At 43.8% G+C, this 23,618-nt stretch overlaps 1 pseudogene; it reads right to left on the bottom strand.

The window, feature by feature from the left end:
- Nucleotides 1–1,820: 1,820 nt before the first annotated feature.
- The window catches only part of LOC102857063, a 138,489-nt pseudogene continuing 116,691 nt past the window's right edge, over nt 1,821–23,618 (bottom strand).

The raw sequence follows: 23,618 nt of genomic DNA, 5'->3' as shown, positions 1-23,618 counted from the left end.
TTTCCCAGGGAAACACACACACACACACACACACACACACACACACACACACTTGCTTTGCCTTTTTTCTTCTAAACTCCTTTAGGTGCCTCCCTCTAAACCCTAAACAAACCAAATTGCCACACTGATTTGTTCTCTGGACAAAGTCCAGCTTTCCTAGATTTAGTTACCAGACAAGTTAAGCTTGGTCAGACATTAATGGGAGCTAAAATGCATCCGAGAGCTGGATAGTGACTTAGGATGACAGAAGAAGAATTGATGTCTTTGAGTTATGGTGCTGGAGAAAAGTCTTGAACATACCATGGACCACCAAGAAAACAAATAGGTCTGTCTTAGGGTGAAGCTGACTTTCTTTTTGGAGGCGAGGATTTTGAAGCTCTGTCTCACAAACTTTGGGCACGTGGCCAGGAGAGACCGGTCTTTAGAGACGGGTCATCATGCTTGGAAGGGTGAAGGGGCAGCGCAGGAGCGGAAGACCCCGGATGAGATGGATTGATACAGTGACTGGGGCGATGGGGGTTGGTGTGTCAGAGTTAGCGGGACAGGGTAGGCTTCAGAGCTGCTGTGTGTAGGGTTGCTAGGAGTCTCCATCTACTCCATCTTGTTCTGGCTTGTGATGAGCCCATCCTTTCGAGTAGAACTCTTGGCTAAATCTTTACTGAGAGACCCTGGGTGACACAAACAGTTAAGTGCTTGATTCCAGGCTGAGCAGTTGTTCTGTTTGAAATCACCCAGAGGTCCTTTAGAAGATGGGTCTGGCATCTGCTTCTGAAAGGTCACTGTGGCCTTGGAAACCCTAAGGAGCTCTTAGAGGCTCCATGGGCCTGAGTCAACTTGAAAGTAACTAACAAGAAATTTTTCTCTTTTGTTGTTTTTTTAAATTTTATTTTATATTGGTTTCCACACAGAATTCATATTCATTGTATTGCCATTGCATCCAAGCAGACTCGGCTCCTCTTACAGGTTTTCTAAGGCTGGAAATTACACCAGAGGAGATTCCCCGTTTTTCCTCCCCAACGAGCACCTGGTGGTGGATTAGAACCTCAGGCCTTTGGACTGACAGACAGCATGCCTCCGAGTAGGTCATCAAGGTTTCCTGTAAAGAAGCTAAGCACAGGCTTACTTGTGCTTAGTTAACTAATCTGTAGTGAATCCTTTCATATCTCCTGTGAAATTGTTCACTACTGAACAGTGAGTAGCCACAAGTAAACCTGTACTTACCTTGCTTATCGGGGAATCCACCTCTGAATGAGGCATAACCCTTAAGGGGAGCATTGTTAACACAAGCAGGATATTCAAAAGCCAAACCCACTGCTAGTGACTCCCATAGGGTTTCCGAGACTGGAAATTTCGACGAGAGGAGGCCGCCTTTATTCTCCAGGCAGCAGCTGGTGGATTTGAATGGCCAACCTTTCCTTTAGCAGGCCGACCACCAGCCATTGCTAAAATAAATGTAGATGTACGGAGACTGTGTAACTACACCTAAGCAATACGTGTAGCATTTCCTTCTCGCCTTCTGACGGGCCTCATATACTTACAACGAGCTTTGGCAGCAAGACTAAGATCTGGCCGCTAACTGAAAAAAGTCCTCGGTTCAAACCCACCCAGTCTTTAAGGGAGAAAATACCTCCTGATCTTTGGCGAAGCTCACAGCTTCCAAAACCCTCTGGGGCCCTTTTACTCTGTCGCTTGGAGAATGCCTCTCAGCATCCATTTCTGGTGCAGACGCAGCTGCGACGTGAGGTGAGGGTGAGACCCCCTCACACAGAGCACGCTGGGGGCACAGGTCCCACAGCAGCCTTGGCCTTAGCAACGTGAAGTCAGGTGCGGGCTCTGCCCCACTCGGCTTCCTGCTCCGTGTCTCCAGCGGCCTGAGACTCTCGGCCCGGCCCCGGGCCGGCCCCCTCCCGGGTAGCTGCCCGCCCACCCGCCAAGCCTGCAGGCGCAGGAAGCGCAGGGGGCGGAGGTTTGCATTGTCCGCCGCGGAGGCCCACAGCCCGCGGAGGTTCCTTGACCCCAGTGGCCCCGGGCTGACCCCCTGCCAGAGGCGAGGAGCCCGACTGCCAAGAATGCAGTGGCACCCCGCTGGGGCTGGAGCCGCGGCGGAGAGAGCGCGCGGAGTGCCATTTGTTCAGACACATTGGCCTTTGCACAGAAAAGCTCCCTGGGCCTCAACAAAGGTAGGACGCATTGTTTCAGCACTAAGGGCCCGCTCCAAGTTCACTTCAGCCTCTCGAGCGGAGGACGCCGACTCATTAAAAATCCGGCAAAGCCTCTGCGCCGCTGAGATGACTTGAACTTGACAAAGTTCCCACCCTGTCTCGGTTTTGTGTCTGATTTAAAAAAAAAAAAACATCCTCACGCCGTTCACGTTCACAACAATGTGGGTTTTCTAATAAAGCGCCTGTGTGTGTGATGTGCAATGTTAAGAAGTTTAGAAATTACTATCCTTTTGAAATGATTTCTGTTGTTGGAGCCCTTTACTCATACTGATCTATGTGATAGAGTGAAATTGTAAGTTTTTGGTGGCTTTAAAAAAAGTTTTGTTGGTTGTATTTTTTTAAATTGTGTTTTAGGTGGAAGTTTCATATCAGATTAATGAACTCATATCCAACTGATTGACTAAACCCACTGCCCCAAAGTCTATTTTGAAATACAGAGACCCTCCATCGAGTTTCCAAGGTGGTAAACATGAGAGCAGACTGCCTCGTCTTTCTCCTGCTGAACTTTTGCTGACCTCTGAGTTAGTGGCCCGATAATTTTTGTACATGATCTATGACATTAGGCAACTCTGGTGGCCCAGGGGTTAAGCACTCGGCTGTTATCCATCAAGGCAGTAGTTTGAACCCATCAGCTGTGCACAAGAAAGATGTGGCAGTCTGCTTCCATAAAGGCTTACAACCTTGGAAAGAAAAAAAGGCAGACAAATCTGTGGGGCAGTTCTGCTCTGTTATGTGGGTTCAATATGAGTCAGTGTTGGTGATTGGGTTGCATCCAAATGCTTAACCAGGGTGCCACCAGGGCAGTTCCGCTCTGTCTTGTAGTGTCCCTGTGATCAGAATTTGCCTCCATAGCAATGCTTTTGGGTTTCCATGACAATGGTTACATTTTTCACAATCCGTCAGGGTTATTTTATTGTTCTGTTCCCATTAATCTCACTTTCCTGTCCTTCCTTGTACTGTCTCTTTTTTGGTTTTGGGGTACGTGTTGGCCTTGTGGTCCCAGAGAACTGATTATTTCGCAGCCAATAGTGTTTCCTTCATAGGCTGCAATCTCAATGGGAGTTCCTTGATGGCATGGAACGAGATGTATAAAATATGGTGCCACAAAAACCTAATTTATAGGTAAATTTTCATCTAAAACACAATATTTTAAATAATAAGAATAATAATAATGGCAAACAAACCTACAGGGGTGTGCTACATTGTCACATGGATTCAGTATGAGTTAGAAGTTATTTTGGGGAGCAGCCAACCACTTAACCATTGTACCCTGAGACACCTTTTATGATGTTCTCTATGAGATAAAATGACACAGTGATTACAGTGGGTGGAAATTGTTAGGATTGTGTAGGACGCTCACAGAGTCATTGAGATTTGTTTGGAGTCAACCTCATGGTACTTAACAGCAACTGTTGTGTGCCATCGAGTCAGAACTGACCCTAAGCTGACCCTCTGATGGGTTTTCAGAGGCAGTGAATCCCTGGAAAGGAGATTGTTCATCCTTCTCCCTCAGAGCAGTTGGTCGATTTGAACCATGTGCTTTGGGATTGCAGCACAGCCTTTGACCACTAAGCCACCAGAGCTCCCTCAAGAGCAACTATTTCTCCTGGGATTCCATTTGGATGGTAGCAGAGGGAGCAGTTATGCTGGTGAGAGGCAGAAGAACAATACATAATCAGCACTGAACAGATACAGGACAGTTGCCAGACATGTCCAAATAAAGCCATGTAGTGTAACCTTTGAGGTCATCTTGAGAAGTGTGGGCCATTCCTATGCCCAAGACACAGATGAGGCTGTCAAAACCACTAGAGGGTGAAGGAACTAATCCATGCTGGCAAGGTTTGCAAAAGAAAAACAAAGTTAATAATACAATATAGGGAGTTCTGGGGTCATGGCCCCTAAGGATTTTCACTGCTAACTCAATGACTCAGTGTTTTTGGTGGTTCGAATTCCTGAGCAGCTCTGAGGGAGCAAGATGGACAATCTATTCCTGGTGATTCATAGTTTTGAAAACTCTGTTGGAGGTTCCCCCTCAACAGCAATGATTGATTGATCAGTCAAATCATATAAAATAATGACTTCAGTATTAAAAATAGCTGACACATAGGTACTTATTTTGGGCCAAATACTGCCCTGCACACTTTGAACATCTCTCATGCTAACAGTAATTCTGTGAGGGAAGGTACTTGAATATTCTTTTTTTACAGAAGAAGAAAACTGTAGTACAATCTATTGATCAAAGCCATTTAGTCAGTCTATGTCGGAATACGGATCTGAACGCAGGCCTCTCTGCCTTCCAATCCTGCTTCATATCGACATTTATTGACTATTACATGTGGGTAGCTCAGATGGCCTAGTGGGTAAGGAGTTGAGCTGTCAACCCAAAGGCATGTGTGGTTCCAATCCACCAAACAAGAGAAAGATGGGCCATCTCCTTCTGTGTGATTTATAGCCTCTGAGACCTGCTGAAGGGTCAGTTCTGAGTCAGTTCCGACTGGAACATGATGAGTTGAGTTTGTTGATTATGTGTATAAAAAAGTCCCTGGGTGAAACAGTGAACTACTTGGCTACTCACTAAAAGGTGGTTGGTTCAAACCACTTAGAGGTACCTCAGAAGGAAGGAAGCCCTGGAAATCTGATCCTGCAAGGAAATCGTAGGGAAATGCAGTTCTGCTCTGCATCCCATGAGTTGGAATTGACACAGCTGGCTTGGTTTTGTGTTTACCATGTGTCAGGCCTGCTACTTGTCTGTCTGCCAGTTTGCAGTACTGTGATGGCCTGCGTGTTGCAGTGTTGCTGCAAGCTATGCCACCAGAAGTTCAAGTACCAGCAGAGTCACTCACAGTGGACAGGTATCATCGGCACTTCCAGACTAAGCAGGGCTGGTCATCTACTTCCGAAATAACAGGAACTTGAAAGCTCTGTGACTAGAAGCCTGATACAAGGCCAGAAGACGAGCCCCTCCGTGACTGCACAGTGAACTTCAGTAATGGACTTGAACATGGCGGAGATCTCAAGACTGGCACTGCGTTGGGCAGGGTTTTGATCTATTGTTCATGAGATTGCTATGAGTTGGGATCACGTCGACAGCTCCTAACAACAACATGCGTAAGGTTAAGGAACCCTGCGGGCACACTAGGTTTGTAATGGGTTACATATCGGGCTTCTAACAGAAAGACTGACAGTTCAGATCTACAGCTTTTGTGAAGGAGATCCTCTTTAAAGACTTATGGCCTTGGAAACCCTGTGGAGGAGTATCACGAGGTAGAATTGATTGTGTGTCAACTGTGATTCTGTGTATGTGCGTGTGTGGTGGCGTAGAGAAGAGGTAGTGGGGAGAGGTGAGGGAGAAGAGATCTCAAAGAAATGCACCATTTTGACTAAGAAAGATTGGGTACAGTATGTATACTGCAGTGAAACAGATGAGGGGAGGGGAGAACTGTTTAAAAGGGATATATGATTAGATATTACTGTCATGATAGGAGTCCAGAACGAAGGCTGCACAGTGGAGTAGACTCAGGGAGGGGGTGGGATTGTACACCAATGAAAGAATTTTTCTTTCTTTTACTTTTCAAAGAGAAGAGCGAACTGGGGGGCAGTGGGGGGGACAGGTGGGCAGGGAGAAAAACGCAACAGTGAATGAACAGAAATCCAAAGTCTCTGTAAACATTAAAATTAATTAAAAGAAAGAAATGCACCATTTTTTCCTACCCTTCTTTTATTTATGGTCTGGAGGAATAGACAAATGGGTAAGTAATTAATGAAGCCGAATATAGTGAGATTCAAAGCAGATACTGGGGAGCCATCCCTTGGGGTCCCCTGAGCATCTACTGGGAAAACGGAGGGGGAGAAAGCAGCTTCTCCTTGGAATTCACTTCAGCAACCCAGAGAGAACCTTGAACCTGAGGGTGAGCAGGAAACAGGGCAGAGCAAGAAGGCCCCCGTGACTGGAACAAACAATGTGGTGAGGCTTGAAATAGCAGAGGCAAGAGTGGAAAGGCAACTTGGGGCCAGGTGTTTGTGCGGAATGCAGAGGAGGTTGACTTTTATCCCGTCAGCCATGAGGAACCATGGGAGGAATTTGAAGAGAAAGGCTGGTTGTACTGTGCCACGTTTTTTTAGGACAATGTAGGAAGGTCTGGGGAAAGCAACTTCATCTGCAGGCCCCAGCCTCCCTGCCTTCTCAGCAAGAGTCAGCCCCCGCCACCAGAGAGGCCCATCTGTGGCTTGGCCTGCATCTCCATGGTGTGCTATAAACGGGTTTACACTTCCATGGCTTTGAGGTTTGTAATCTATAGTATCCTCAGAACATCCCCCACCTCTCCCAGAGAGCCTGGTTATGTAATCACACACTATTTTGGAGCACATAGTAGCCAACTGTTTGTTGTCAACCACACCCAGCAGAGAGCTAGAACAGAGGACTTTGGTGATCTCCCAGGCCAGGAGGAGAAACTAAAGAATAGCTAACTGATGTCAGGAGCTCTCAAGATCATCTAAGCGGTTTTGAAAGCAGGGACGCAAACTGAAATTTGTACACTAGTGTCCATTGCAACATTGTTCACTACAGCCAGAGGTGTAAACAACCCAAGTGTCCAACAACAGATGAATGGATAAACAGAATGTGGTACTTCTGGACAATGGAGTATGATCCAGCCCTGAAGAGAAGTGAGTTCTGATACACGTTACAACATGGATGAACCTGGAGAACTTCATGCTAAGGGATATGTCAGGCACAAAAAGACAGTGCTTATGTGATCACACTTATATGAACTATGAAAAACCCAAAACAACAGGCCTCAAACAAAACCCACTGCCACTGAGAGGGTTCCGACTTATGGTGACCTTCTGTCAGGTTGCCGAGACTCTAAATCGTTGCCAGGAAATGGCTTCATCTTTCTCCACAAAGTACCTGGTAGATTTGAATCTCTGACCTTTTAGTTGGCAACCCCGATGTGTGACACCTCCAGGGCTTCTAGGAAAACTGTCTGTTGTTGCTGGGTGCCATTGAGTCAGTTACAACTCATAGTGACCCTGTAAACAACCCATCTGAACTTTGCCCTATCCTTCACCATCCTTATAACCTGAGCCTATTGCTACAGTCACTGTATCAGCCCGTCTCCTTGAGGGTCTGCCTCTCTTTCTCTGACCCTCCGCCTTTCCAAGCATGATATTTTTACAAAACTGGCCCCTCCTGACAACATGGCCAAAGTATGTGAGGTGGAGTCTCATCCTTCTTGCCTAGAAAGGAGCACTCTGGTTTCACTCTCTCCAAGGTATATAGGTTTGTTCTCTTGGCAGTCAATGAGATATTCAGTAGTCTTCTCTGACACCACAGCTCAAAGGCGAGAATTTCTCTTCTGTCATCCTTATTTGTTGTCCTACTTTCAGATACATAGCAAGTAATTGAAAAGATTTGGAAGAGGCTATACCTTAGTCTTTAAAGGAAGGAACTCTGGTAGTCTCGTGGTAAGAACACAGTTCAAATCCACCAGCTGCTCTGTGAGTGAAGGACGGACAGGCAATCTCCTCCTGTGCAATTAACTGCCTCTAAAAACCTGCTGGAAGGTCAGTTATGAATTAGTTACCACTCAACAACAACAATAAAAAATTATATATTTAAGGAGCTCTGGTAAGGAATTGCATTGCCAGTGCAAAGGTACAGGATTCAAATCCACCAAATGTTCCATTGGAGAAAGATGGGCAATCAACTTCCATGCAATTTACAGTCTCTAAAAACCTGCTGGAAGATCAGCTATGGATCAGTTTCAACTCGATGGTACTCAACAATAAGCCTTTAAATTGACTACAATGTAGTCGATAGGGAGTTCTGCTTCTACCTTAAAGGCCAGTGGTTTGAATCCACCAGCTGCTCCATGAGAGAAAGTTGAGCAATCTCCTTCCACATGATTTTACTACCTCCTGAAAACCCGCTATGAGTTCGTCAGCTATGAGTCATTTCTCACTCTAAGACAATGAGTTTATGAGATTCCCATGCTTGTTTTACACATGAGAAAACAGAGGCATAGAGAAGTTCAAGTGACTTGTCAGTGGCAGCCTGGGAGCCAGATCTGAGCAGGCTGGTTTAAAACCCTACACCTTTATCCAGGATGCTGCAATGCTTCCTAAATGTGGAAATTCGGCCTGGATTGGCTCCTAGGAGCACATGGTTTGGGAGGCCCAGTGCAGATAGAAAAGTGGTGCCATCTCTGACTTCAGAGCGCCTGGACAATTTGTTCCTGGAAACAGCCTTGCACGGCTGCCGGCTGCCTCGGAGCGGTCCTTCCCTTGCCAGCTCTGGAGAGATCGGAGGCAGCAAGGATGCTCCTGGGGTTTCTGTAAACAGTTGTAGCTGCACTGGGGTCCCTTGGGATGGGTAGGTCACAGAACAGGGTTACTTTCTTCTGCTAGTTTATCCAGCCTGTGAAGAACGCTGGGACTGCAAATGGGCTTTCTTGTTTCACCTAAAGGAAACAGAACAGGAAGGGAGCTCTGGTGGCCTAGTGACAAGAAGCTGTTCTGCAATCCCAAGAACGCATGGTTCAAATCCACCAAATGCACCACTGTAGAAAGAGGTGCAGTCTCCTCCTGTGCCAGTCGGATCCAACTCGACAGTATACAATAAGAAAAAAAAATAAAATAGAACAGGACAGACAGATGGGATGATAAAAGAATCCCCCCTCACCAAATCCTGCCTGTTCCTTGAATGTGCCCTTTCCCCCTTTATGGGAATTAAACCAGTAGTTTGACCTGGCACTGGTCTGCACTGTGTGATAGAGTCTGTCTCTTCAGCCCCATCCATTTGAATTTCAAGCAGGGCTGAGTAATTAAAAAAAAAATCTTAAGCCTTTTTTAAAAAAATAAATCTCTATTTTATTATTTTGTGTGTGTGTACTGTCAAATTGGATCAGACGGTACAGGAGGAGATTGCCCCTCCTTCTTCTCTGGGATTGCAGTGCAACTTCTTGCCACTAGGCCACCAGAGCTCCCTCTTAAGCCTTTTTTTTTTAAAAAAAATACGTTTTTGTGGTCATTTTTTCTCATTCACATTGTGTGTGTTTCTTATGATCATTCCCATACTTATAAAATTAATCACCATTGATCTGTGTCCACTTGTATGCCCCATCTTCTCAGATCCTTACTGGTTCTCTCCTAATTCCTTCACCCTCCTCCCTCAGCCCACCAAACTCTGCGACCTCATGATTCCCCCCTAGTCCCCCTGCTCCCTCCCCTTGCCTCTTTAGATACACATGCACATCTTGCTGGTTGTCCTTCTGTTTTTACAGTAAATTGTCTTAGGCAGTATTTGTCCTTATGGGCCTCAGTTCTCTCAGCAGAAAAACAAGGTTGATTTAAAGCTCCTTTTGGGCTTACTATGAATAAATGGTTTGCGGAGCAAATGAACGGTGTCAGCCTGGAATGATTAAAGGGAATACATGTTTCATACCTACTCAAACAATGTAGATGTATATACTGGCATTAGAAAAAAAGTATCAGATGGTGATTTAAAGTCATTCGTACTCATTCAGCTTGCAGGGTCTGACCATACGCTACATCTTGAAATGGTTCAGTGTTGAACAATTCCTTTTGGTACGGTGACTATGTAGGAAAGAGTATTCCTTCCATCTTCTACTGATACTTCTTGCATCCTTCAATATTTTGCCCATAGAATTATTCAGTATTGCAACTCAAGGCTTAAACTGGTTCATCAGTTCTTTCAGCTTGAGAAATATCGAGTGTGTTTTCTTCTCCTTTTCTAACAGCTTTCTTTCTTTTTTTTTTTTTGCAGCTCTTTTCACATATCGCTGTAATGCTTTGCTTTGTCTACTTGAGCTGCCCTCTTAAAGTCTTCTGTTCACCTCTCATCATTATTTCTTTGTTTCACTTTAGCTTTTCTTAAGTTCTAGAGTAAGTTTCAGTACCTCTTCTGAAATCTGTTATGGCCTTTATTCCCTGTGTTTTTCGTGATCTTTTAGTTTCTGCATAGGTGAAGTCTTTGATGTTATTGCTTTAGCCTTTAGTCACTAGCTCTGAAGAACAATCATCAGTTCTGGAGTTGGTTTCTGTTTCCAGGCAGGATAAAGTCAATGTTGTATTTTGGCTCTTGTGCACTTGTTTTCATTTTCTTCAGTTTTAACTTGAGCATACACGTGAACAACTGATGGTCTGTTCCACAGTTGGCTCCTGGCCTTGGTCTGAGTAATGATGTTGAACTTCTCCACGATATCTTTCCACAACTGCAGTTGATTTGATTGCTATTTCTTCCATCTGGTGAGGTCCAGTTATAGAGTTGAAATTTATAGCTGGGTTGTTTGGGTTTTTTTAAAGGTATATGTGATGAATAAGTAGTTTGTTGTGCAATATTCTCCCATTTGATCTCTAGTCTCATTTCTAACACTAGGGTCATAGTTACCAATTACCAATCTCTTTTTTTTTATTTTTGCATTCCAGTCACCCGTTGTTATTGTTATGAGCTGTCGAGTTGCCTGCGACCCATAGTGACCCTATCTACGGCAGCTCTGAACCCTTCCCTGTCCTGAGCCAGTCTCGCTAATTCTGACACGCCAACACCCTTCACCCCAGTTACTGGTGTCAATCCATCGCATCTGGGGTCTTCCTGTCCTGTGTTGTCCCCCCACCCTTCTGAGCTGATGTCCTTTTCTAAGTTCTAGTATCTCCTGGTCGTGTGTCCAGAGTATTTGAGACAGAGCTTCTAAATCCTTGCCTCCAAGGAGAAACTTGGTTTCACCCTCTTCAAGACAGACCTGTTTCTTCTTTTGGTGTTCCCGAGAACATGCCCAAAATATGTGAGGCAGAATTTCACCATCCTTGCCAAAAGTTGTTGTTTTAGCAGTTCATGGGATATTCTGTATTCTTCACAAACAAAACAGTTCAAAGGCATCAATTGTTATCTGGTTTTCTTTAGTCGCTCTCCAACTTTCAGATGCAGAGGAAACCGTTAAAAATACTGTAGCTTGGACCAGGTGAACTTTAGTCTTTAATTTGACATCCTTGCTCTTTGACACTTTAGGAAAGTCCTTGATAGCAGATTTCCCTAATGTAAAATATAATTTGATTTCTTGACTGGTGCTAACATGAGTGTTGATTAGGGGTCCAGATAAAATGAAATGATTGATGACTTCAATCTGCTCTCCACTTATGATGATGTTGCCTATTGATACAGTGGTGAGGATTTTTTTTGTTTTATTGATGTTGATAAGTAATGAATATTGAAGGCTACAGTCTTTGATCTACTTCAGTGTTTCAAGTCTTCACTTTCTACAAGCAAAGTTGTGTTACCTACATAACATAGGTTGTTCATGAGTCTCCCTCCAATCTTCATGCCATATTCTTCTTCACGTTGTCAGTTCAGCTTTTCAAATGATTTTTCTCAGCATATAAATTGGATAAGTATGGAGAAAGGACACAACTCTAACACACAGCTTTCCTGATTATAAATAATTTCATTTGAATAGTAAACTTTTATTCAAATTTCTGCTCTAACCCCTAAAGTCAAAGATGAAGATATTGAGAATTTCCACAAAATTTGCTGTTAGAAATTGATGGATCATGTAATCAAGGTACATTAAAAATAATAATTGATGACCAGAATGCAAATGTCAGAAACAAAGAAGAAGAATTGATAGCTGGAAAATATGTCCATTTGTATTTCTTTTTAGCTTAACTAAAAAGAAAAGTACAAAGAAAGGTAGATTAAAAAGATTTAAATATTTTATAAGTCTAAATTTTGAAATTTATTTTCTGAAAATTAGAGCAGCAAAAATTCATGCTATCTACATGTTATTAACAGTTTTAATCACATTTCATTTTCTCTCTAGTTTTCAGTATCATTTTTTGAAAGTTAATTAAATCTCAGAATCAGATAGGAATTGAATTTTTCTGCTGTTAATTTAAAAATAACCAAACAACAACAAAATCCCTGATTAGCAGAAGAACATTTTGGGGTATAAAGCTAGAAGATGAGGCCTTTAGCTTTGAAGACACTTAAGTGAAGAAAAACAGCTTCAAACAACCATTAATAATTGGAATGTGGAATAAACGAAATCCGAATCTAGGAAAAATGGAAGTTGTAAAGAATGAAATGGACCACATAAAGATTGACGTCCTAGGCATTAGTGGATTGAGATGGGACGATATAGGCCATTTTTATCAGATTATGAATTGAATCTATTATGCCAGGAATGACCAATTGACGTGGAATGCTGTCACAGTCATCGTCAAAAGGAACATTTCAAGATCTATCCTGAAGTACAAAGCTGTGAGATGCTATCCCTACACATATAAGAAAGACCTGTTAATACAATTATTATTCACATATATGCTCCAACCATGAGAGCCTACTGGAAAGATCATTATTAATTTAATTTTTTTATTTATCTGTCTGGGAGATAGGGCTGGATCACATGAAAAGGTAGAGGAGAGTTCACTGGGTTTATATGCACAGACTTTAGATTTTTTCTTATTATTTTTATTTATTTGGTTTTTTACTGAGCGAAAGTTTAATATTGGTTTTTCTTACTATTATTTGTAGAGATTATGCTTTACAACTCAATAACCATTCATTAGTATAAATAATTTTCTTTATAACATTAGTTACCATTGATTAATGTAAAAAGGAGCTCTGGTGGCCTAACGTGTGGGAAATTGTGCTGGAAACTCAAAGACAAGCAGTTCGAATCTGCCAGTTGCTCCAAAGGAGGTAAATGGGCAATGTCCAGTGCTATTTACAGCCCCAGAAACCTAAGGGAGGTTTGGCTATGAGTCAATTCTGACTCGATGGCAATGAGATGAGGTGATGATGGGGATAAGGGACCTTAAGTTACAAAAAGGGAGTAGACATAGAGACCTTGGCCTTAAAGAGATGGATACCATATTGTCCAAGAATCTGCCTCAAACAAACAAGACCCACCATAGACCAGGTTGAGCATGCGCACATGAAGTCAGCACTATTGTATTAGAGATGGGGCACGTGTTTGCCAGTGACCGACACTGTTACTCTATAAACCCAGAGAAGGGCCATTGAAGAGCTACCACTGTCCTTTTGCAAGCCTGTCTTCCCGCTTACAGTTCTGGTCCCCACCCACAGCTCCCCACGACGTCGGTCAGCTTTTTGGGACACCTAAAAAACCTGGTAATCATTGGATGGAAATGATCGAATCTCAGTTTTGAAAAGGACAGTTTTATTGTTGCTATGTTCTGGGCCTTGTTTGTTCTGGTCTGCTGGTTTTGGAGGGGACAGGATGGAGGAGAAATGCTCTTCCAGCTAGAATTGTGGCAGCTTCAAGAGCTGGATTCTGCTGCTGGGCCAGCATCTACTAGCGCTAAAGCAGACTCATTCGCTTTCGGGCTTTCTCTGCTTACCATTTACTGGGGCACACTGCAGCCCTTTCTCAGCCACACAGATTCAGGGTGCTCTTCAGGTCCCTCCTGGTTTTCTTGACATATATTGACATGGCAGAGAGATTCTCATCTCTCAAGATCTCAACCAGATAGGACCACAAGGGTAAAGCTCAGAAGATAGGAAGGGAGGGATGAATGGAAACAGGAAACAGAAGAAGATAGGGGGGAAAGTAATCAACGTGGGGATGGTAATCAGTGTTATAAAACAAATGTATGAATGGTTGAATGGAGCATCAATCTATTCTATTAAATCACAAAAAACTATCTATCTATAGGTATGCTGTTGTTGTTATGTGCCATTGAGTCCCTTGTGATTCATAGTGACCCTATATACAATAACTCTGAATCCTTCTCTATCCGGAGTATTTTCTCTGATTTACCCCCATTACCCCAATCACTAAGTCCCTCTAATCCAGGGTCTTCCTCTCTTTTTCTGTCCTTCCACCCTCCCAAGCATGATGCCCCTCTTCAAGGACTGGCCCCTCCTTGCAACATGTCCAGAGTGTGCCAGATGAAGCTTCAGAATCCTTACCTCCAAGGAGCAGCCTGGCTTCACCCTCTTTAGGATCAACCTATTGTCCTTTCAGTCCATGGTATATTCAATGCTCTTCTCCACAGCTCAAAGGCATCAATTCTCCTTCTATCCTTCCTAGTCATTGTCCAGCTTTCTGACCCCTAGCAAGTAATTGCAAAGACTATGGCCTGAATCAGGTGCACCTTAATCTCCAGACTGATCTTGTTACTCTTCAGTACTTTGGAGAGGTCCCTGACAGCAGACTTGGCCTTCTACAGCAAGCACTTCAGGTCCTCCTCAGTTTCAGCAAGCAGGCTTGTGTCATCTGCCTAATGCAGGTTGTTGACAAGTCTTCCTCCAATCCTGATGCCACATTCCTCTTCATAGAGATGAATACACACACATAGAGAGGGCTCTGGTGGCCTAGTGGTTAAGGAGTTGCACTGCCAATACAAATAATAGATCAAAGGTCTGGAAAATCCTCCCTCCATGACACTCTAGGATTCTTTGATGTGGGAGTATCCTGTTAGAAGGAAACAAAATCCCAGTGTTGTCTCCAGGGAAAAGAGTTTCACCATTTGTGTTAGAGTTGAATTGTGACATTATGATATGATTGTAAATTTCTCGTCCAACTGGGATGTGGCACGTTGCATGTCCATGTGTGTATTGGGAGTCCAGTGACCGCATGAACTTGAGCTCCTGCACAGGAATAGGACGGCTTCTTAAGTGTCTAAAACTCCCTGGTAGCTTGTTGGGTAAAGTGCTAGGCTGCTAAGAAAAGCCTCTATATTTCTGACATACAAGTCACCCGCCCCATGGGGGAACGATGTAGCAGTCCCCTTCTGGAAGACTCACAGTCTTGGAAATCCTGTCGTGGGAAGTTCGACTCTGTCCTTGAGGGTCATTGTGAGTTGGAGGCAGTGGGTTTGGATTTGTTACTTATTTTGGTTCTTAAATATCTGGTACTTCTTCAGATAAACACTAGGTGGCATGGATAGCTTACTAAATACATTGTTATTGTTATGTGCCGTGGAGTCAAAACTGCCTCCTAACTGACCCTCCAGCGAGGTTGCAAAGGCAGTAAATTGTCTGGGAGAGGATTGCCCATCTTTCTCCTGAGAAGCAGCTAGTGGATTCAAATCACGTAACTTTGGGTTGGTGGCGCAACTCCATACCACTAGGCCACCAATGCTCCCAGTGGAAAATGTCTAGTCTTTGTGATATTATAGTTTGGTACCATCGAATCAGAGCTTGCACATAGCTGATCCTCCAGTGGGTTTTCAGGGACAGTAACTCACAGGAGCGGCATCCACTTCCAAAATGGCTTGCCTCCGGAAACTCTATGTACGAACAGTGCTCAAGCTGTTCTTCTCCTGTGGTGCAGCTGGTGGATTCAAATCGCCTGCCTTTGAGTGGGCAGCTCAACTCTGGACCACTAGACTATCAGAGCTAGAAAACAATAATACCACAAATTGAAAAGCAGAGGCTTCCCCTAGCCCTCAGTTTACAGCCATTGTTAAGATCCCTTTAGAAGTTCAGTGGAGAGTATTAGCATGCCAGCAGTATGGTGGTTGTTGCATCTTGGGGCGTTCCCAAAGAGAACAGGGCTGGGGGAGTTGGTTCACAAAATATCCCCTCTTAATCTTTTCTTGAGTATTGCTTTATAAACATGTGATAAATTCAAAAATACATAATTGTTACCATGACCAGATCCCCTAATAGAAAACACTCTATTTCTGTCAGTGTGGACGTGGTTTTCATTTGAGAAATCCTGACAGACTTTATGAAATCAGCCAAGGGGTGGGGGTGGAAGGGGGTGCGGGAAAACAAAGCCGACTGTGTTCACTCTTCTCCAAACGTCTCTCTGGATCAAAATGCAGGATTTCCTCAGCTTCTTCTCTTCTTCTTCTTTTTTTAACATTTCCAGCTTGCTGTTTCTCCATGCAGTCAGTCAGGGAGCAGGTGACCTAGCAATCGGTCAATGACTACATCACTTCCCAAAATACCATAGACTCTCTTTTCTTGGCCGTGTCTCTTTCCTCACATCAAGTTAGAACTAATAGCTGCCCCTCTGTTAGGTTTCTGAGGCTGTAGACCACATGAGAGGTGGTTGCTCATCTTTCTCCCAAGGAGCCTCCAGTAGATTCAAACTGCCAGAGAGGAATGGCCTTTGGGTTAGCAGCGCAACTTCCTACCGACTATGACACTTGTTATTGTTGTGAGGTGACATTGAGTCAAGTAGGACTCATAGCGCCACCTGAACAACAGATGCCATCCTCATCATCCCTGACACACTTGAGCCCATTGCAGCAGTCCCTGTGTCAACCCACCTGGTTGTAGGTCTTCCTCTATTTTGCTGACCTTCCACTTTCCCAAGCATGATGTCCCTCTCCAAGGAATAGCCTCTCAGTGGAGTGAAGTGACTGCAGCAGTGGGCTTGAGGGTGTCAGAGTTTGAAGATGACACAGGATAGGATAGGGTTCAGATGGGTTACTCATTGTGTTGCTGTAAGTCATACTTGACTCGATGGCACCTAACAACAACAGCAATATGCCCAAAGTATATATGATGAAGATTCGCCATCCTTGTCTCAAAGGAGCACTCTGGCTGCACCCTCTTTAAGACATATTTGTTTGTTCTTTTGGCAGTCCATGGGATGTTCAGCATGTTTCTCCAACACCTCAGTGCAAAGGCATCAATTCTTCTCCTGTCATTCTTATTCATTATCCAGCTCTCAAATGCACAGCAAGTGAATGAAAAGACCGTGGTCTGAATTAGGTGCATGTTAGTGTTGAAACTGACATCATTGCTCCTCAGTCATTTGACGAAGTCCCTGAAAGCAGACTTGCCCCGTGCCATAGGTCTACTGATCTGATCTGATTGATATGATATGACCTACTTTGATATGATTGCTAGTACCAAGTGTGTTGATTGTGGATCCAAGTAAGAGGAAACTATTGACATCATCAATATTGGATGTTGCTTATTGATCCAGAGATGAGGACATTTGTCTTCTTGATGTTGAGATCCAGTCCATATTGAAGGCTGACCTTTTGGAGTCCGTAACTAACCCTGTAAGGAAAAGCAAAGCTCCATCACAGGAAGCCAGGTACTAGAGAGGCCTAGACTAGAAAGTTCTACCAGAGGTCAGATACTCATATGCATGTGGTCTTCTCAAAGGACTCTTCTGAACTTTTGGTAGTGATGTTGTTTTTGTGTACTGTCAAGTAGGAACCGATCCACAGCTGAGCCTTCAGTGGGTTTTCAGAGGCAGTGCATAATTTAGGATGAGAATGTCCGTCTCTCTCCCTTGGAGTAGCTGGTGGATTTGAACAGTGTGCCTTTGAGTTGGCAGCAGAGCCTCTTAGCCACTTACCCACCAGAGCAGAAACTCATAAAACACTCAAGGTTCAAATCCTTTGCCCATTTGTTTAATAGAACCATTTGAATTTTTAAATTAAGTTATAGGAGTTCTTTCTAAATTCTGGCTATTAAATCCTCTTCAGAAATATATACCAGTTGCTGTCGAGATGACTAATTCCTGATTGACCCGAGGTATGTTGGAATAGGAATACGCTCTAGGCTGTTTCAGTGGCTGATGTTTTTGCATGTAGATTGCCGATCTTTCTTCTGAGGTGCCTCAGGGTAGACTGAAACTCCCAACCTGTCAGTCAGCAATGGAGTGCATGAACTGTTTGTTTCACCCAGGGGACTTCTATCAGATATGCAAACTGATGTCAAAGAAGAAAATCCTGTACTCTGTTATGAGTTGGGGAGGGGGGAAGAAGGAGTTTTCTTTTTTATGTAAATTTTTTTAAGATAAATTTTTTTTATTTTATACTGGTTTGCTTACAAAGTTTGTATATATTGTTTTTCACACTGGATCTAATTCCCTTAACCCACCACTCCCTCTACCCATCAAATTGTGAGACCCTACCATTATCCCCCTGCCCATCCTCACCTCTCTGTTCCCACCCTCCCTTGGATCCTCATACATGGTTTACTAGTTATCTATTTCTACAATAATGATCTTATGCAGTATTTGTCCTTATGGGACAGAGTTAGTTCACTTAGCATAGAAAGAGTTTTCTTAATGAGCTTGGCAACACTAAATAAAAATTTTAAAAACCCCAAAAACAACCAACCCCAATCCCACCACCAAAACCTTTCACTCTCTCCATGGAGTTTTTATGCAGAGAGAGCAAAGGAAAGGCAGATGAGGCTAATTGTTGATTTAACTTCAGCTTCAGAGTCTTTTTTCCCCCTTCTTCTTTATTTTCATTATTAATTTTAATGGAAATTTACAGAGACTTTGGATTTCCATTCATTCATTGTTGCACAGCTTTAGAGTCTTTTGAAATGCAAATGTCAGCCCTTTGGCTGGCTCGGGATGGAAGAAGGGAATACATGCATTTTAACCCCCAGGTGAGTGACTTCTGTCAGTTTTGCCTTCTTCCCAGGAACAGGTAGTTGCAGTTTGACTGCTTTCTGGGACTGCACATTGATCTAGGAGTGGTGGTTTGAGCATTTCCATCTGCATTGGAAAGAAGTTCAGGGTAACTACATTCATCTCAGTTTTTTTTTCCAGTCCATCGTAACATGTGTCTCTTCACTTTGTTAAATCAAATCCTTTGATGTATAATCTGTCTGTAACATGTGAGGCTGCCAACCAGGAGGCTGGCGGTTTGAATCCTTTCATAAAGATTAATAGCCTTGGGAACTTCATGGCGGGTTGCTGTGAGGCCGAATTGTGGTAAAGCACCAAATGGGAGCTCTGTGGTGAGTCTGGGAGTCAGCTCCTCCGTACTGGCTATGTGATCTCTCTAAACTATCCCCAAGCCTCTGCTTCTTCATCTGTGAAATGGGAATTATATCAGGGAGGGCACTTTGTAAGCCAGCAAATGTAACACAGTGGAAAGGAAGAACCATCAGGAAGGGGAGAACAAACTCAGACTGCCCTCCTCTGATCTTTTAATGTTTCCTTGTGTTTAAGGTGAAAGTTTACACAGGAAAATGGCTTTCAATTTAGCAATTTCTACACAGATGAATTTGTGATACTAGTTACCTTGGCCACAGTGTGCTGTCTGTTATTCTCATTCATTGCATTCTGATCGTACAACTCCCAACACTTTAATTTCTCTGTCTCCTTGCATTCTCATCTTCTCTTTAGACTATCTGTCAGCATATGATTATAGATGATTCTTCTTTCAAAAGCTTATTACTCACCAGTGAGAATTTTTTTAAAAAAAATTTTATGAGCCAATCTGTTATCTAGCACAATGTTGGACTCAGGGATTGCTTTGGTTAAAGGTTTCAAGTGTGTCTCAAAGTGATAGTTCCAGGGAGTCCTTTTGTCTCAACTTGTTCAGTAAGTCTGGACATTTTAAACATTGGAGTTCTGTTCCATATCTCTGATCTACCTACATCCCTTCAACAGAAGCAACAGAAAACACCACAGTGGTGCCAGAAGTATGACTGTATCTTACTTTCATAGTGTTACTGTAACAGAAATATCACAAGGAGGGAGCTATGAAGAACAGAAATTATTTTCTCATAATTCCAGAAGTTCAAGATCAGGACACCAGCTTGAGGAAAAGTCTCTCTCTCATCTCTGAGGGAAGATTCTTGCTTAACTTCCATAACCCCTACATCCTTCAATTCCTTAGTGACCTTCATGTGCACTATCTTCTCCGGTTTGTATGTGACGGCCAGTCTCTGTGTCTGTAAACCAAACCAGTTGACCCATGTGTACAGAGTAGAGCTGTACTCCATTGGGTTTTCAATGCCTGTGAGCTTTCAGAAGCACATCACTCACTAGTGGTACCTCTGGGTAGACATGAACCTTCAACCTTTCGATTAGTAGTTGACACTGTCTTTATTTTAATGCTGTGAAACTATGCATGCACCAAACATTTGCCAGCATGAAGACTTGTGTGTATATATATCCTCTTCCTTTTACCCCTCTTCAGATTCCCTAAAAGGACAGAAACCTCAAACCTCATGGGGTTTCCAGTGCTAGGACCTTCAGAGCAGCAGGCTGCCCCGTCATTCTTCTGCGCAATGGTTGGTAGATGAGAATGGACCCCGGTGCTTTATATTAGCAGCTGAGTGCTTAAACACTGCACCACTAGGGACCCTCCTTTCACCCCTGGCAACCACTGATATCATTTTGTTTCTGTATCTTTGTATATTACATGTAAGTAAGAGCATACAGCATTTGTCCTTTTCTGACTGACTTCATTTGCTCACCATGATCTTTTCCAGGCGTGTCCTCACGATCTCATGCGTCAGTCCATCTCATTGAGAGTCGTCTTCTCTTTTACTGACCCTCTCCCTTCCCAGAATGATCTCTAAGCCCTGGCCTCTCCTGAAAATATACTCTGGATGACTGAGTAGTGTTCTGTTGTGTGCATTGACCATATTCTGCCTTTCCATTGCATCTGTTGATGGTCACTTCAGTTGTTTCCCATCTTCTTTCCTTGGTTCTCTAATGTGGGATCTGGTTTATTCTCCTTGCTCCAAGTGGTATCCATCTGTTGGGATTCTTGCAAAATGTTCACTCTCTTTTTTGCTTCTTTAATTTAAATAGAAAAAAAAATATTATGTTTACTTAGCACCTTCATTTGCCCTGGTGAGCTGCTTGCTCCTTGGTGGTGGTGGTGGTGGTGGTGGTGGTGGTGTTAGATGCCCTTGAGTTGACAACAATGCATAGTGACCCTGTGAACAACAGATCTGACCTTTGCCCTATCTTGTGCTATCCTCATGATCTCTGCCCGTTGTTACAGTCTCTGGGTCAATCCATCTTCTTGGGGGTCTTCCTCTCTTTATCCCTTAACCTTTCCAAGCATGCTGTCTTTTTCCAAGGACTGACCCCTCCAGACAACGTGCCTAAAGTATGTGCGACAAAGTCTCATCATCCTTGCCTCTAATGAGCACCTTGGTTGCACTTTTTTCCAAGACAGATCGGTTTGTTCTTTGAGTACATTCAATAGTCTTCACCAACACCACAAGCTATAGATAAACACACACACACTGCTTCACAAGCCTATTAATGTTGCACTTCTGATGGCCTGTTAGCCACTGTGCCGTGAGTTTAAGGCCAAAATTGAGCCCCAGACCAAATGAAGAAGGTTCCAGCTTTCTCATGACTTAGAATGCCTTAAAGTTAGTTGTCTCTATGAGGCATGGGTCACCTACATCTTGCATATGCAAACTGCCAGGCTTTTACAACTTCTTCCAGCCTGCAAAGATAGCTAGAGACTATCATGGGTCATTGACTGTCCTTTACTAATCCTTTTTGAACCTTGATCTACCTCCTGGTGGCCTTTCTTTATCTTCCCCATGGTTTATGTAGGTTTCCCCCTTCCAACCACCCCATGTAGCCACCCAGAGCTACCCTTCTCCCATCTCCCAAGTTCTAAGCATGCTTTGAATTTGTGATATGCCAGTAATTGTAAGCTCATTTGCAATAAACAGGTAAGGAAGAAGTGTTTGTTTTCATTTTTAAGCCTTCACATGCCATAGACATATACACACACACTGCTTCAGAGGCCTATTAATATTAGCATATAATGAATTAATGTGAACCTTCCATTTCACGATTCTAGCCTCTTTGTCCTAAAACCTCATTCAAGGATGAGGTATTTCTTGTGTTAGGGAGATAGGGTTAGGGTGGGATACAAGCATTCCCCTACTAGAAAGTATTACCCAGGTGCTATCCAAGGTCATGGAAGCTCAGTAATGAGTGCTTGGAACATTGTCCCTAGTCTGGTACAGCGTCATTGCCAACTGACTATTGACACCCTGCAGGATCCTGGCCCATCGCTCAGCAGGCTCTGCAGTAAGTGACCTAAATCACACACAGTTGTGTGACCCTGAGAGGCCATGAGCTTCTGTGAGACCTTCCAATGAATCACAGAACCCGAAAGACCTAGACAGGAGTGAGAGAACTGGAAGGAGGAGGAATGATGAAGGTCAGAGATGATGGACTTCTACAACAGTTTGGACACTGGGTCATTGTCAGTCTCCATTTTACAAAAAAATGTTTTTGTGCTAATGATTGTAAAAGAAAGTATTTGTGCAGCTTTTCCGTCAAAATTTTCATTCTGACTTGGTAATATGTCTCAGCTAGGAGGACCAGAATGAGAACTTATGTTATTCCTCAGGTGTGAATGGCTGATAGGACCTCACCCTCCCAGGGAGGGACTAGTTAGTTGCCTTTTCAGTGAAAGAGATGCTCCTTAGATGGATTTTGGCATGACAGAGTGTCACATAGGCCATCCGAGTGTCTATCTGCTTCCAGGATGTGCTGCATCTGTTCCCTCCACCCCCGTGCACACAGAAGAGGAACTTGATATGGCTCTGTCTCTTCGGTGGACCCACCCACCCCTGCCTTAGACCTCCAGCACAAAAGGCATCCTTCTCCCTTTGATTTGAGCTGGCTTCCTGTGGCACTGCCTTGGGTAAATAACATCTTAGAGTGTTGTAGGTAGTTTCTGGAAAGTTTAGGAGTTCTCTAAACATGGAACAGATGCCTAAGAACATCTGGGTGGTAGGCTCGCAGCGATGCTTCAGGGGTCCCAGTGTCATTCGCAGCTGGGGCCCATCTGCCAGGGTGGGCATTTGGAGGCTTCGAAAGGAAAACAAACATTTCTTCCTTACCGGTTTATCACAAATGAGCTTTCGGGGGCCCCGAGTCCCATATTGAAGCTAAACTTTCTGCGTGAATGTCTAAATCTTTAACAGTGCGCTAAACACATTCCCATTTCCCCTCAATTATTATTTTTGCTCTGGAAATTTTTATCTCCAGTTTATTGACAGCATAACCCTCACATACCATTCAAAATGAAAGCCATTTTCATAATCTCTTGAGCTAGTTAACAGTGCATGATTTTCAAAGTACTTTTTGTGTGCTTAATTATATGGGACGGGGGCTCTGGTGGTGCATTCCACAGGGAGTTGCACTCCTACCCCCAAAAGTGGCACCTCTCTGTTTGGCCACGAACAGCCTCCTCCAGTGTGATTTATAGCCTTGGAAATTGGCTGGAGGGTTAGCTATGAGTCAGTTCAGAGTTGATGGCTGGTGTGGGGGGGGGGGAGAAAGAAGGAGGAGAAGGAGGAGGAGGAGGAGGGAAAGGGAGTGGGGAGGGGAGGGGAGGGGGGGAGGAGAGGGACAAACTTTATTGTTGCCACAGACTCAGAACCGAATCATAACTGCACCTTCAGTAAGTTTCCCATGTCTGTAAGTCACATGAAAGGAGATTACCCGTATTTCTCCCAAGGAGCTGCTGGTGGATTTGAACCGCCTGCCTTTGAATTGGCAGTGCAACTCTTTACCAACCAGGCTACCAGAACTCCCTAGGAGAGATGTTGCTGTTGTTGTGCACCTTCAAATGGGAACCTACCCACAGCTTACCCTCTAGCAGATTTCCAAAAGCACAGGAGGCGATTCTACCAGCTGCTCC

The sequence above is a fragment of the Elephantulus edwardii genome, unplaced genomic scaffold (assembly GCF_000299155.1).
Source record: "Elephantulus edwardii isolate Elephantulus edwardi_28Jun2011 unplaced genomic scaffold, EleEdw1.0 scaffold00016, whole genome shotgun sequence".
NCBI classification, from domain to species: Eukaryota; Metazoa; Chordata; class Mammalia; order Macroscelidea; family Macroscelididae; genus Elephantulus; species Elephantulus edwardii.
Note: the sequence above shows the minus strand (reverse complement) of the source record. Positions and strands in the feature narration are given on the sequence as shown.